General features: G+C 33.7%; 1 long non-coding RNA gene across 1 annotated transcript; it reads right to left on the bottom strand.

The window, feature by feature from the left end:
* Positions 1-8355: 8355 nt before the first annotated feature.
* On the bottom strand, positions 8356-11313 carry LOC128241919 (uncharacterized). Its single transcript, XR_008262524.1, has 3 exons — positions 10214-11313; positions 9796-9870; positions 8356-9478 (listed from the first exon to the last, which is right to left on the bottom strand). It is a non-coding gene; the product is annotated as an uncharacterized LOC128241919 (long non-coding RNA).
* Positions 11314-11465: the final 152 nt, after the last annotated feature.

The following is an 11465-nucleotide window of genomic DNA, read 5'->3' on the forward strand; positions in this document are numbered from 1 at the left end:
GATACATGATAATGGTGAATTGGTCAAAACAGTAGTGCATAAAATATCTTACAAATAGGACTTGTATTGTTTTCTCTTAAAATTTGGCAACAAAAGTACTTTATCTACACTATATATATTATAGTTATGAAAAATATTATGTTGGTATAATCCAAATGTTTAAAAACAAGTAACAATATCTTCAATATTTTATGGATATTACCAAATATATCTTTAAGGCTATATTTAAATATCAAGATCGATAATTTATATATTTAAACATAGCTTAGAGTGAATAGCTTATTATTTAATCAGTACGATGCATGTTATACCAGTTTATAAAAAGCATATGGTGACATAATAACACTGCTATTTTTCAAAGAATAGTAACGGATTATCTGTTCAGTCGTCACTAAGATAATTTATCAGTATTACAATCACTTTATAATAATAAAAGATAAATGATATGTTGAACATAATTGTTTAATTTAATATTATAGGATCACGGATGCAGAACGGCCAGTAAGACAAGATTACAATGAATATGGTACAGGTGAACTCGCCAGTTGACGAGCAAAATAACGATCGAAGTATACTGCAGAACAAAAAAAAAGTCTGTGTCATATGACGAAAGTATGTATTATTTCTGCACCGCTGAGGCATAGGACATTGCAGGTAGAGCTGCGTACAGTTCATCAGGACAGTTAATAGCATGTATTTTGCCTGCCTTGTCCTTAATAAGCACTTTCCCGTCGGACGACCAAGCGCCTGACAGGGAACCAGTTTTGGCGTGTCTTCTAGCTTCATAAAGAAGAGAGCTTCGTTTTCTGGTGAGGTCTTCGTTGACGTAGACATACGAGTGCTCGCTAGACTTTTTGAGAGCTGATCTACGCTGATACAGTTTTTGCCTAGAGCGATACGAGACGAACTTCACGATGATGTCGCGCGGCTTTTTATCGTTGCGCACCGGCCCAACACGATGGCTGCGGTCAATTTCTTCGATCAATAAGCCGCTCGAGACAGCATTAGATATGCCCAAAACGATGTCGTCAGTATTTTCGCTAGTCGTTTCTGCGACACCAGCAACACGCAAGCAATTTCGCCGACTATATTGTTCAGCTCTATCGGCTTCATTTTCAAGCTTAAAGACTTTGCTTTTAAGTTCTGCATTTTCGTATTCCAGAGCATTGATGCGTGATGTTAAGTCAGCATGAATACTCTTGACAAGAGGAGGCACTAACTTTGATATCAGTGTCTCAACCAGAGTGGACATGTCATCATGAAATGTTGCTGATATTTGCTTTGAGACATAAAACAGATCTTCTTTGGAAAGTGCACAAGGGGCGATGCCACTGGTATCTTCAATATGTACTGTTGTGTTTGATTCAGACAGTTTATATTTTTTGGTGTCTGCATCGTCCATGGGTGATGATAAGTCCCTTTTGGAGGCCGCCGACTTAGAAATCGGGGTAGATGTACTATTTGGGTTAGACATAACTTTCGCTGCGCAGTGTAGTTTAATGAGCGACCAGAACTATGAGCGCAGAAAATAATCCTTTGTAATCCTCTACACTATTATGTACTGATGTATTCAAGTTTTTACATGTAACAACAGCTATCACACATGTATGTCGTGGTCACAATAAAAGGCTATTAATATCCAGGTGAAAATTTTGAAAACAATGCGTTTTTTATTTCTTCAAGTTACAGTACCTTTAGTTCCAGTTTTTATATATAAGTCCAGTTACATTATCCCAATCACATTTGCAAGTTTTGACACTTTAAGAACCTTTAGGTCATTTTATATTTAAACATTTCACGGAGCGAAAAATTGACAACCATTTCCTGAAGGGAGGTAACGCATATCATACAAGAATATTGATAACTTTGTTTCACGGAGTATTCTTAATGTTAAAATGAGCGGATTGTTCAACACTTTATAAAATTACTTAAAAGGTTATTAACGGCGTCGTTGTTAACTTAACATAAGCACATCAAAATGATTTTAAATGGCGAACTGTTTTTTGATGTGCTCATGTGTTTGCATTAAACAAATATAGCTGATACATCAGTAAACCTCGTTTCCGCAAAACACTTATACTTATAATCTTCCATGTCCGAGAGTGTAAGATAGGTTCATTCCGACCCGAGCATAGGGTGTTTTGCGTAAACGAGGTTTACCGAGTTTCCGCAAAACACCCTGCGCGAGGGTCGGGATGAACCTATCTTACACGAGCGGCTATGGTAGATGCTTTTTCTCCCACCTCAGTTAAACAAAATTAAGTAAAAATTGTATTTTTTGCTGGAACTCTTTTGTGCTTAGTGAAAATAATTGCGTATGGATATGCGATAGCACGTGGTTGTCATGGATATGCGCGCAATGATCCAGTTAATGTTTATAGTCAAATCGGTCTTTTTAAATAGTTCTAAGGAGAATGAAGCATTATTTCTTGAATGGTGCTTGAAAACTGTTTTATGGTGACATTTGAAGCGAGAAATAATTAATTAGCGTTATATATATTACCATAAGACAAGATTTCCTTGATGCTACTGACGACAGTCTTCAACAAGGGAGGTAATTACAATGTTGTGACCATTAAAAAAGGAGTTCCATACGGGCATTTTATCTTCGCCCGTGGGCAAGATAAGAATATCTAGCATGGTTAAATTATTAAATCTACTTATCTGAGGTGGGAGAAAGGATTATGTTTACTGGTTTTGTTCATGAAACTAAGATAATCTGTATATGTTTTGATATCTCCTTTTTACATTGCTTATCTTCAATTGATTTGCCTTTGTTTTACGTGTATTATTCCCCTCTGTCGCTGCAATATTTCTTTTTTTTGCTTATAATACAACTTACATTTTCAGCCAATGAAAATGCAGACAGGTAATCATAAAGTACTAGGCTTTATCATTAAGAATTTTCTACTTTCGCGCGTGGTTAAAGGTCCGCCTACTACCACTCATCCGATACACACTCTCTCAGTAAGTTAAAAACGTGTAAATAAGGCTGTTTTCTAAGAGAGTTAGATAACCTAAAGTAATACATGTATTTTAATTATTAAGAACAGCTCGTTCGCTTCCGGGACTCAGTCTGCCGATTCTTAATAATAAAAATATTAACTCAAATCATCTAACTATTACATAGTCTCATTCATTTCCTTTTCATAACAAACATCTTTTCTGTGTTGAATAATTTATAGAACATTCTCACGTATTTATCAACCATCGTAAACGCTGGAAATGTGGGCAGCATGGTTGACGGAATTGTGTATTTCTCCTATAAACCCCCCGTGCGTGCGTCATGCATGTGTGTGCCGTGAGAGAGTGCGTGCGTGTGTGTGTGTGTGTACGTGCATGCGTATGTGCTTGCGTACGTACGTGCGTGTGTGTTTGTATGTTCATAATGCTTTGCTTAACAATTCTAACAAGCTGGTTGATGTGGTTGCGTCAAACGATTGACTCTTCTGTACCTCCGTCTATGATTGGATGACGCCCGAATTTTATTGTCAAATCATGGGTGGTCCTGAGAACAAATCGTAACAATTTTTGAATGTAATGATATCTCAAAAAAAGTTAAACATAGATTAGTTTACTAACCAGTGTAAGAATTCATGCATGTATCTGTGAAAAGCCATGCATCCTTCTCAAAGATGAAACATTTGTTCAGAGTACGACAATTTTCCAAACTGTTTTCAGTTCACAACAACCATCACTCGATGCTAAATATAATCCACAGTAAACATGTCCTTTAAAATTACAGTAAAAATCATTACGTCGAAGTCGATCGGACCTCGGGAATAAAAAATAGATCTAATGAACATTCGAAAAACAAAACTTTTATAACTTAATCGAAAAAAATCGCAAATAAGTTTAACATATGCAGAAAAACGAGATAACATAGTTTGACATTACGAGTTTAGACTGAAGAAAGAAAACAACCGAAGAAATCGCTGAACAAATGCAAATGTCGTGTTTTCCCCCGACACCTAATTATGCTAAAAACACAATACATATATTGAAATAAGGTAACACTATTATAAAAAATAACAAAGAGTTTTCTGATTGAAAGTTTTATGTTCTAAACAATCTGAGGAAAAATACCGTACAGTACCGACATACATATTAACATTTAACGGGATTTTATCAGTCGTCGATGTACACAAGCTATTTTTCGAAACATATATATATGCAAGAACAATGCTATTTATTAATTTATTTATTATTCAGGTAAAAACACGAATATTTCTGTCCATTTTGTGAATGTTTAGGTATTTGTTTTAACTTAGGCAGTGAAATCTCTTGTTGAAATTCACTTCAGTCGATATATTTTCGCCGTTTAAGCTGAACGGATTTCGCGGCCGGTGCTGTGAAATAAGACAGCATTTTTTTTATATGAAAAAAAGACATAAAACATTTCAATGGCACTGGATGAGCGACAATGGCATATAACAGAGAAAAAAACATTCACTAACCAGTAACTCGGAACAAAAACACAAAACTCCAAAAACAAAACACTATTTTTTTTTATAAAACTCCGGGTGTTTATCAAGGATTGTTATGTACCGCATTAGAACGGTCAGTAAAATGTAAATTTAAGGTGGTTTAAACTAGTTCGTGTGCACAACCTCATACATATTCCAACAATCCCGAATAAAGTAAAAAAAGAAAATGGTAAATCTCATCCGCACCCTCTAGATAGTCTGTTTGAGGGTCGACGTTATATTCTATACACGCTCACGGTCTGACCACTGGAATCTATACACCCCCATTGAGATGTCGTAAAATATATATAAAAAAAATTCTTTATCTACATTTTTTGAGATTTCAGATAATAATTAAGGCAAAAGATGACAATTTTAAATAAAATAAATATTTTGCAAGGAAATAAACAATTATATCTCACTGTTCCCAAGTTCGATCTACATTGGAATCTATATACAGCTACACCGTAGAACTAACATTGGACTGTATACAGCTTCATATTAAAACAGACATTGGAATCTAAACAGTTTCAAATTTGAAAGATCTTGGACTCAATACAGCCTCAAATTTGGACAAACATTAGAATCTAATCAGCCTCAACTGAAGACAAACATTGGAACCTATACAGCCTCAACTGAAGACAAACAATATAATCTATACAGCCTTAACTTAAGATAAACATTGGAATCTATACAGCCTTAACTGAAAGCAAACATTAGAATCTATACAGCTTCAACTTAAGATAAACATTAGAATACATACAGCCTTAACTGAAAGCAAACATTGGAATCTATACAGCCTCAACTTAAGATAAACATTAGAATACATACAGCCTTAACTGAAAGCAAACATTAGAATCTATACAGCCTTAACTTAAGACAAACATTGGAATCTATACAGCTTCAACTGAAGACAAACATTAGAATCTATACAGCCTCAACTGAAGACAAACATTAGAATCTATACAGCCTTAACTTAAGATAAACATTGGAATCTATACAGCCTTAACTGAAAGTAAACATTAGAATCTATACAGCTTCAACTTAAAATAAACATTGGAATCTATACAGCCTCAACTGAAGACAAACATTGGAATCTTTAGAGCCTCAACTGAAGACAAACATTAGAATCTATACAGCCTCAGCTTAAGACAAACATTGGAATCTATACAGCCTCCACTTAAGAAAAACATTAGAATCCATACAACCTTAACTGAAAGTAAACATTAGAATCTATACAGCCTTAGCTTAAGATAAATATTGGAATCTATACAGCCTCAACTGAAGACAAACATTGGAATCTATAGAGCCTCAACTGAAGACAAACATTAGAATCTATACAGCCTTAACTGAAAGCAAACATTAGAATCTATACAGCTTCAACTTAAAATAAACATTGGAATCTATACAGCCTCAACTGAAGACAAACATTGGAATCTATAGAGCCTCAACTGAAGACAAACATTAGAATCTATACAGCCTCAGCTTAAGACAAACATTGGAATCTATACAGCCTCCACTTAAGAAAAACATTAGAATCCATACAACCTTAACTGAAAGTAAACATTAGAATCTATACAGCCTTAACTTAAGATAAATATTGGAATCTATAGAGCCTCAACTGAAGACAAACATTGGAATCTATAGAGCCTCAACTGAAGACAAACATTAGAATCTATACAGCCTTAACTGAAGACAAACATTAGAATCTATACAGCCTCAACTGAAGACAAACATTAGAATCTATAGAGCCTCAACTGAAGACAAACATTAGAATCTATACAGCCTCAACTTTAGATAAACATTAGAATCTATACAGCCTCAACTTTAGATAAACATTAGAATCTATACAGCCTCAACTTTAGACAAACATTAGAATCTATACAACCTTAACTGAAGACAAACATTAGAATCTATACAGCCTCAACTTAAGATAAACATTGGAATCTATACAGCCTTAACTGAAATCAAACATTAGAATCTATACAGCTTCAACTTAAGATACACATTAGAATCTATACTTCTTTGAATTAAAGCAAACATTGGAATCTATACAGCCTCAGCTTAAGACAAACATTGGAATCTATACAGCCTCAGCTTAAGACAAACATTGGAATCTATACAGCCTCAACTTAAGACAAACATTAGAATCTATACAGGCTCAGCTTAAGACAAACATTAGAATCTATACAGCCTCAGCTTAAGACAAATATTGGAATCTATACAGCCTCAACTTAAGATAAAAGTTAGAATCTATACAACCTTAACTGAAATCAAACATTAGAATCTATACAGCCTCAACTTTAGATAAACGTTGGAATCTATACAGCCTTAACTGAAAGCAAACATTAGAATCTATACAGCCTTAACTGAAGACAAACATTAGAATCTATACAGCCTTAACTTAAGATAAACATTAGAATCTATACAGCCTCAACTTAAGATAAACATTAGAATCTATACAGCCTCAACTAAAGATAAACATTGGAATCTATACAGCCTCAACTAAAGATAAACATTGGAATCTATACAGCCTCAACTGAAAGCAAACATTAGAATCTATACAGCCTCAACTTAAGACAAACATTATAATCTATACAGCCTCAACTTTAGATAAACATAAGAATCTATACAGCCTCAAATTTAGATAAACATTAGAATCTATACAGCCTTAACTGAAGACAAACATTAGAATCTATACAGCCTCAACTTTAGATAAACATTAGAATCTATACAGCCTCAACTTTAGATAAACATTAGATTCTATACAGCCTTAACTGAAGACAAACATAAGAATCTATACAGCCTCAACTGAAGATAAACATTGGCATCTATACAGCCTCAACTTAAGACAAACATTGGAATCTATACAGCCTCAACTTAAGATAAACATTGGAATCTATACAGCCTTAACTGAAAGCAAACATTAGAATCTATACAGCCTCAACTTTAGATAAACATTAGAATCTATACAGCCTCAACTTAAGATAAACATTAGATTCTATACAGCCTTAACTGAAGACAAACATAAGAATCTATACAGCCTCAACTGAAGATAAACATTGGCATCTATACAGCCTCAACTTAAGACAAACATTGGAATCTATACAGCCTCAACTTAAGATAAACATTAGAATCTATACAGCCTCAACTGAAAGCAAACATTAGAATCTATACAGCCTCAACAGAAAGCAAACATTAGAATCTATACAGCCTCAACTAAAGATAAACATTGGAGTCTATACAGCCTCAACTGAAGACAAACATTAGAATCTATACAGCCTCAACTGAAAGCAAACATTGGAATCTATACAGCCTCAACTAAAGATAAACATTGGAGTCTATACAGCCTCAACTGAAGACAAACATTAGAATCTATACAGCCTCAACTGAAAGCAAACATTAGAATCTATACAGCATCAACTTTAGATAAACATTAGAATCTATACAGCCTCAACTTTAGATAAACATTAGAATCTATACAGCCTCAGCTTTAGATAAACATTAGAATCTATACAGCATCAACTTTAGATAAACATTAGAATCTATACAGCCTCAACTTTAGATAAACATTAGAATCTATACAGCATCAACTTTAGATAAACATTAGAATCTATACAGCCTCAACTTTAGATAAACATTAGAATCTATACAGCCTCAACATTAGATAAACATTAGAATCTATACAGCCTCAACTCAAGGCAATCATTGGTATCTATACATCTTCAAGTTGGGACAAACATTGGTGTCTATACAGTCTCAGTATTGTCTTGTACATATACAGCTTTTAAAAAGTATTTAACAACAGCTTTGGTTCTTAATCTGTTTTATTGATCATATATAATATAATGTATTATATAACATGAGGTACTATATATATTTCTAAATATCGCACAAAGGAAAACTATCAAGTTTCTTGTTATGATTTAAACATTGACCTCGCTGTGCTCGTTCCATTTTCTGTAAATCATCAAATCGAACTCTATCATATAAATAGATTTCTTAAAATCGCACAAAGGAAAACTGTCAAGATACTTGTTATGATTTAAACATTGACCTCGCTGTGCTCGTTCCATTTTCTGTAAATCACCAAATCGAACTCTATCATATAAATAGATTTCTTATAATCGCACAAAGGAAAACTATCAAGTTTCTTGTTATGATTTAAACATTGGCCTCGCTGTACTCGTTCCATTTTCTGTAAATCACCAAATCGAACTCTAACATATAAATAGATTTCGTATAGTCGCACAAAGGAAAACTATCAAGTTTCTTGTGTTTTTATGGTATTGATAAAAGAGCCATGTAAACTACCACGCTTCAAATGTTCAACATATCCGAGTTCTTTATTTGTTTACATGTAAGATGCCGTTTACCTTATAAGACCTTTTGTAATAAGTTGAGTTTGAAGCTGTATTTATTTCAGATTTTCGGTCTATAATTTAACTGCATTCTATCAGAGCGTGATATTTATTTGTGTCACGGACAACCGTTGGCTGTTTGCCTTCATGTCGTTCGAACAGAGAAAAGTACATTGTTTTTTCTAAAAATCAGATAATGAAAAATATTAAGTTTCTTATAACGATATGTTCAACGAGCCAAGAGAAATACCGCCTATAGTTTAACATGCCCTGGTCTATTATTGACAGATATGCGGGGACGACCAACGTTGGCGGGTACTTTAGAATTTTACTTTATAAAAGTTGATTACTCACCACTTAACCTCATAAAAATACATGTAGTTACAAGACAAATTTCAAGTATGTGGATGAAACTATGTCTGGATTTATCTTATCTTGCACTGTCAAAGAATATTTTTTCCATATCCATGTTTAATGGAATATCATTACTATTAATATAGATATTCATTATTGTAGTGCATACTTGTTATGTAAGTTAAAATAAATCATGTTCAAATAACAAAGGAAACACATCCATATTGTCAACTGTAGTGTGAACTTCATTATTTCTTTACTTTCTATGTTAAGAGAACCTTTCTTTCTGTTCTTTGCCTGAAAAAATAAATAATAAAGATATAAATTAAAAGCATCCCCATTTATCAAAGATCAGCAGTTTGCAATTTTTTGGCAATCTTGGGCATTTATCAGTTTATATGCAATACAGGAATAAATGCTGTCAGCAGGATATTACAAGAATTTCACATGTATCAAAAACATTTTTGCACACAGATTAGTTGTAGAGGATCTTTTAGGATTATGATATAGTAATACTGGCAAATTGAAATTGGAATGCATGCTACTTATTTCACGGCAAGATTTAAAGTTTAACACAGTATTCACATATATAGAAGAAAACAAATACAACATACATATTATCGTTCTTCAACGCTGCAAGCAAATCCTTATTCGCCAACGCTCGAACACCATTTTGCCACGAGTACATACTGCAATTAAATCATAATATAAAAGAATATTCTATGAAAAATCTTTCTTTTGTTGATCACCTTCAAAAAATCAGTCTTAAAACCTATTGTGCAAATATTAAGATGTTTTTTTTACAACAAAAGTATGCTATATGGATGGCCTGTACGATAGTATTAGGCAAAATATATTGAAACATACTTTGTGGTTTGCTTTACTGTCATGATATTATTTCAAAGTCTGAAGCAGTTAAATATTCCTAAAAATCCAATAAAAAAAAAAGTCCAATTTTAGGATCACATAATATCATATTGGAAAATCATGATTAAAAAAGAAGGTGTTTTAAACATTTTTTGTTAACATTACCAGACTATAAGACTGGTACTCTTTCCTGCCTTCCCTCATCATATTAATTGCTCTCAACAACCTGCATAACCTGAAATTATATTTGAATAATGCAATACTTGATAACTTTGTCATTATCAACTATGACTGTAAGTCTTGGTATAAAACCTTTCAGTTCCCACAGTCTTTGATATTCTTCAAGATATATTACAAAAAGAAAAGGAAAATCTTTACTGTGCATTATATCTGATCTATCTGCTTTCATTGCCACAATTGATGAAAATAATATTTGGACAAATGGTAGCAATTCTCTCAATGTGAATCTGACATTGCATTTAGAATGTTATGCACCATTCATTTGTAACCACGCCCCGACCCAGTCCAGGGATACATGCAGTCAGGGAAATGGGCCATGTTTTTACCTTCCAGATGGCCTGGCAGTGCCGGGTGAGTATTGTGGTTTTATCTTCGCGCAAAATATAGCTGGAATGGACCTTACCTAGGGTTCCCGGGATGTGGGAGCATTTGATTTGGTTTGACCATTAGTTCTTCGCTGCAGGGCGGAATTTTACCTTGGATAGGCTGGACCGAAAGTCAAAGTCCCCACTATTCCCCAGACCTGGGTTGTGGTAACAATTAACTGCAATAGTGACTTCAACTTTGAAGAAGGTTTGTGGGTCTAACACTTGACAAAGTACCATTATGAACCAAACATACATAAAATAACATTCAAATATTCGTCTTTGATATTTCAAACGTCAAAGTAAAATCATATATCTTTTACTGTTAGCATACTTGATCCCAATCCTTTCATACCACAGCGACAAATCATGGTGATGGAGCACTTACAAAGTTGACTTGAGGCTGTTTATCCATGTCGACAAGTTATAATCCCTTAAAAGAGTTATTATACTAAAACGGGAGCTTAAAGTGTTATCCGGAAATAGAACAAGTTGAAATGGTCGCAGTCAACAGTTTCATGGTTTACTTTACGGAAAAATTTAAGGCTGTATAGATTCCAATGGTCAGACCGTGAGCGTGTATAGAATATAACGTCGACCCTGTTTGAGAGACAGATGAAAATCTAGAAATAATTAGTGGACGTTAGCCTTAAGCGCTTGTTTCGGCACAATACTTTTTTCAGATCATTCCATTGACATAAATTATTTCCTCTATGCTCAACATCATTAATGGTTTAAGATTAGTTCTTTATTCGAAGTTTCTTATATTTAAATATGATTTTTTTCTGATTCAACATTGTTGGGTGCTTAAA

This window comes from Mya arenaria, chromosome 7 (genome assembly GCF_026914265.1).
Source record: "Mya arenaria isolate MELC-2E11 chromosome 7, ASM2691426v1".
NCBI classification, from domain to species: domain Eukaryota; kingdom Metazoa; phylum Mollusca; class Bivalvia; order Myida; family Myidae; genus Mya; species Mya arenaria.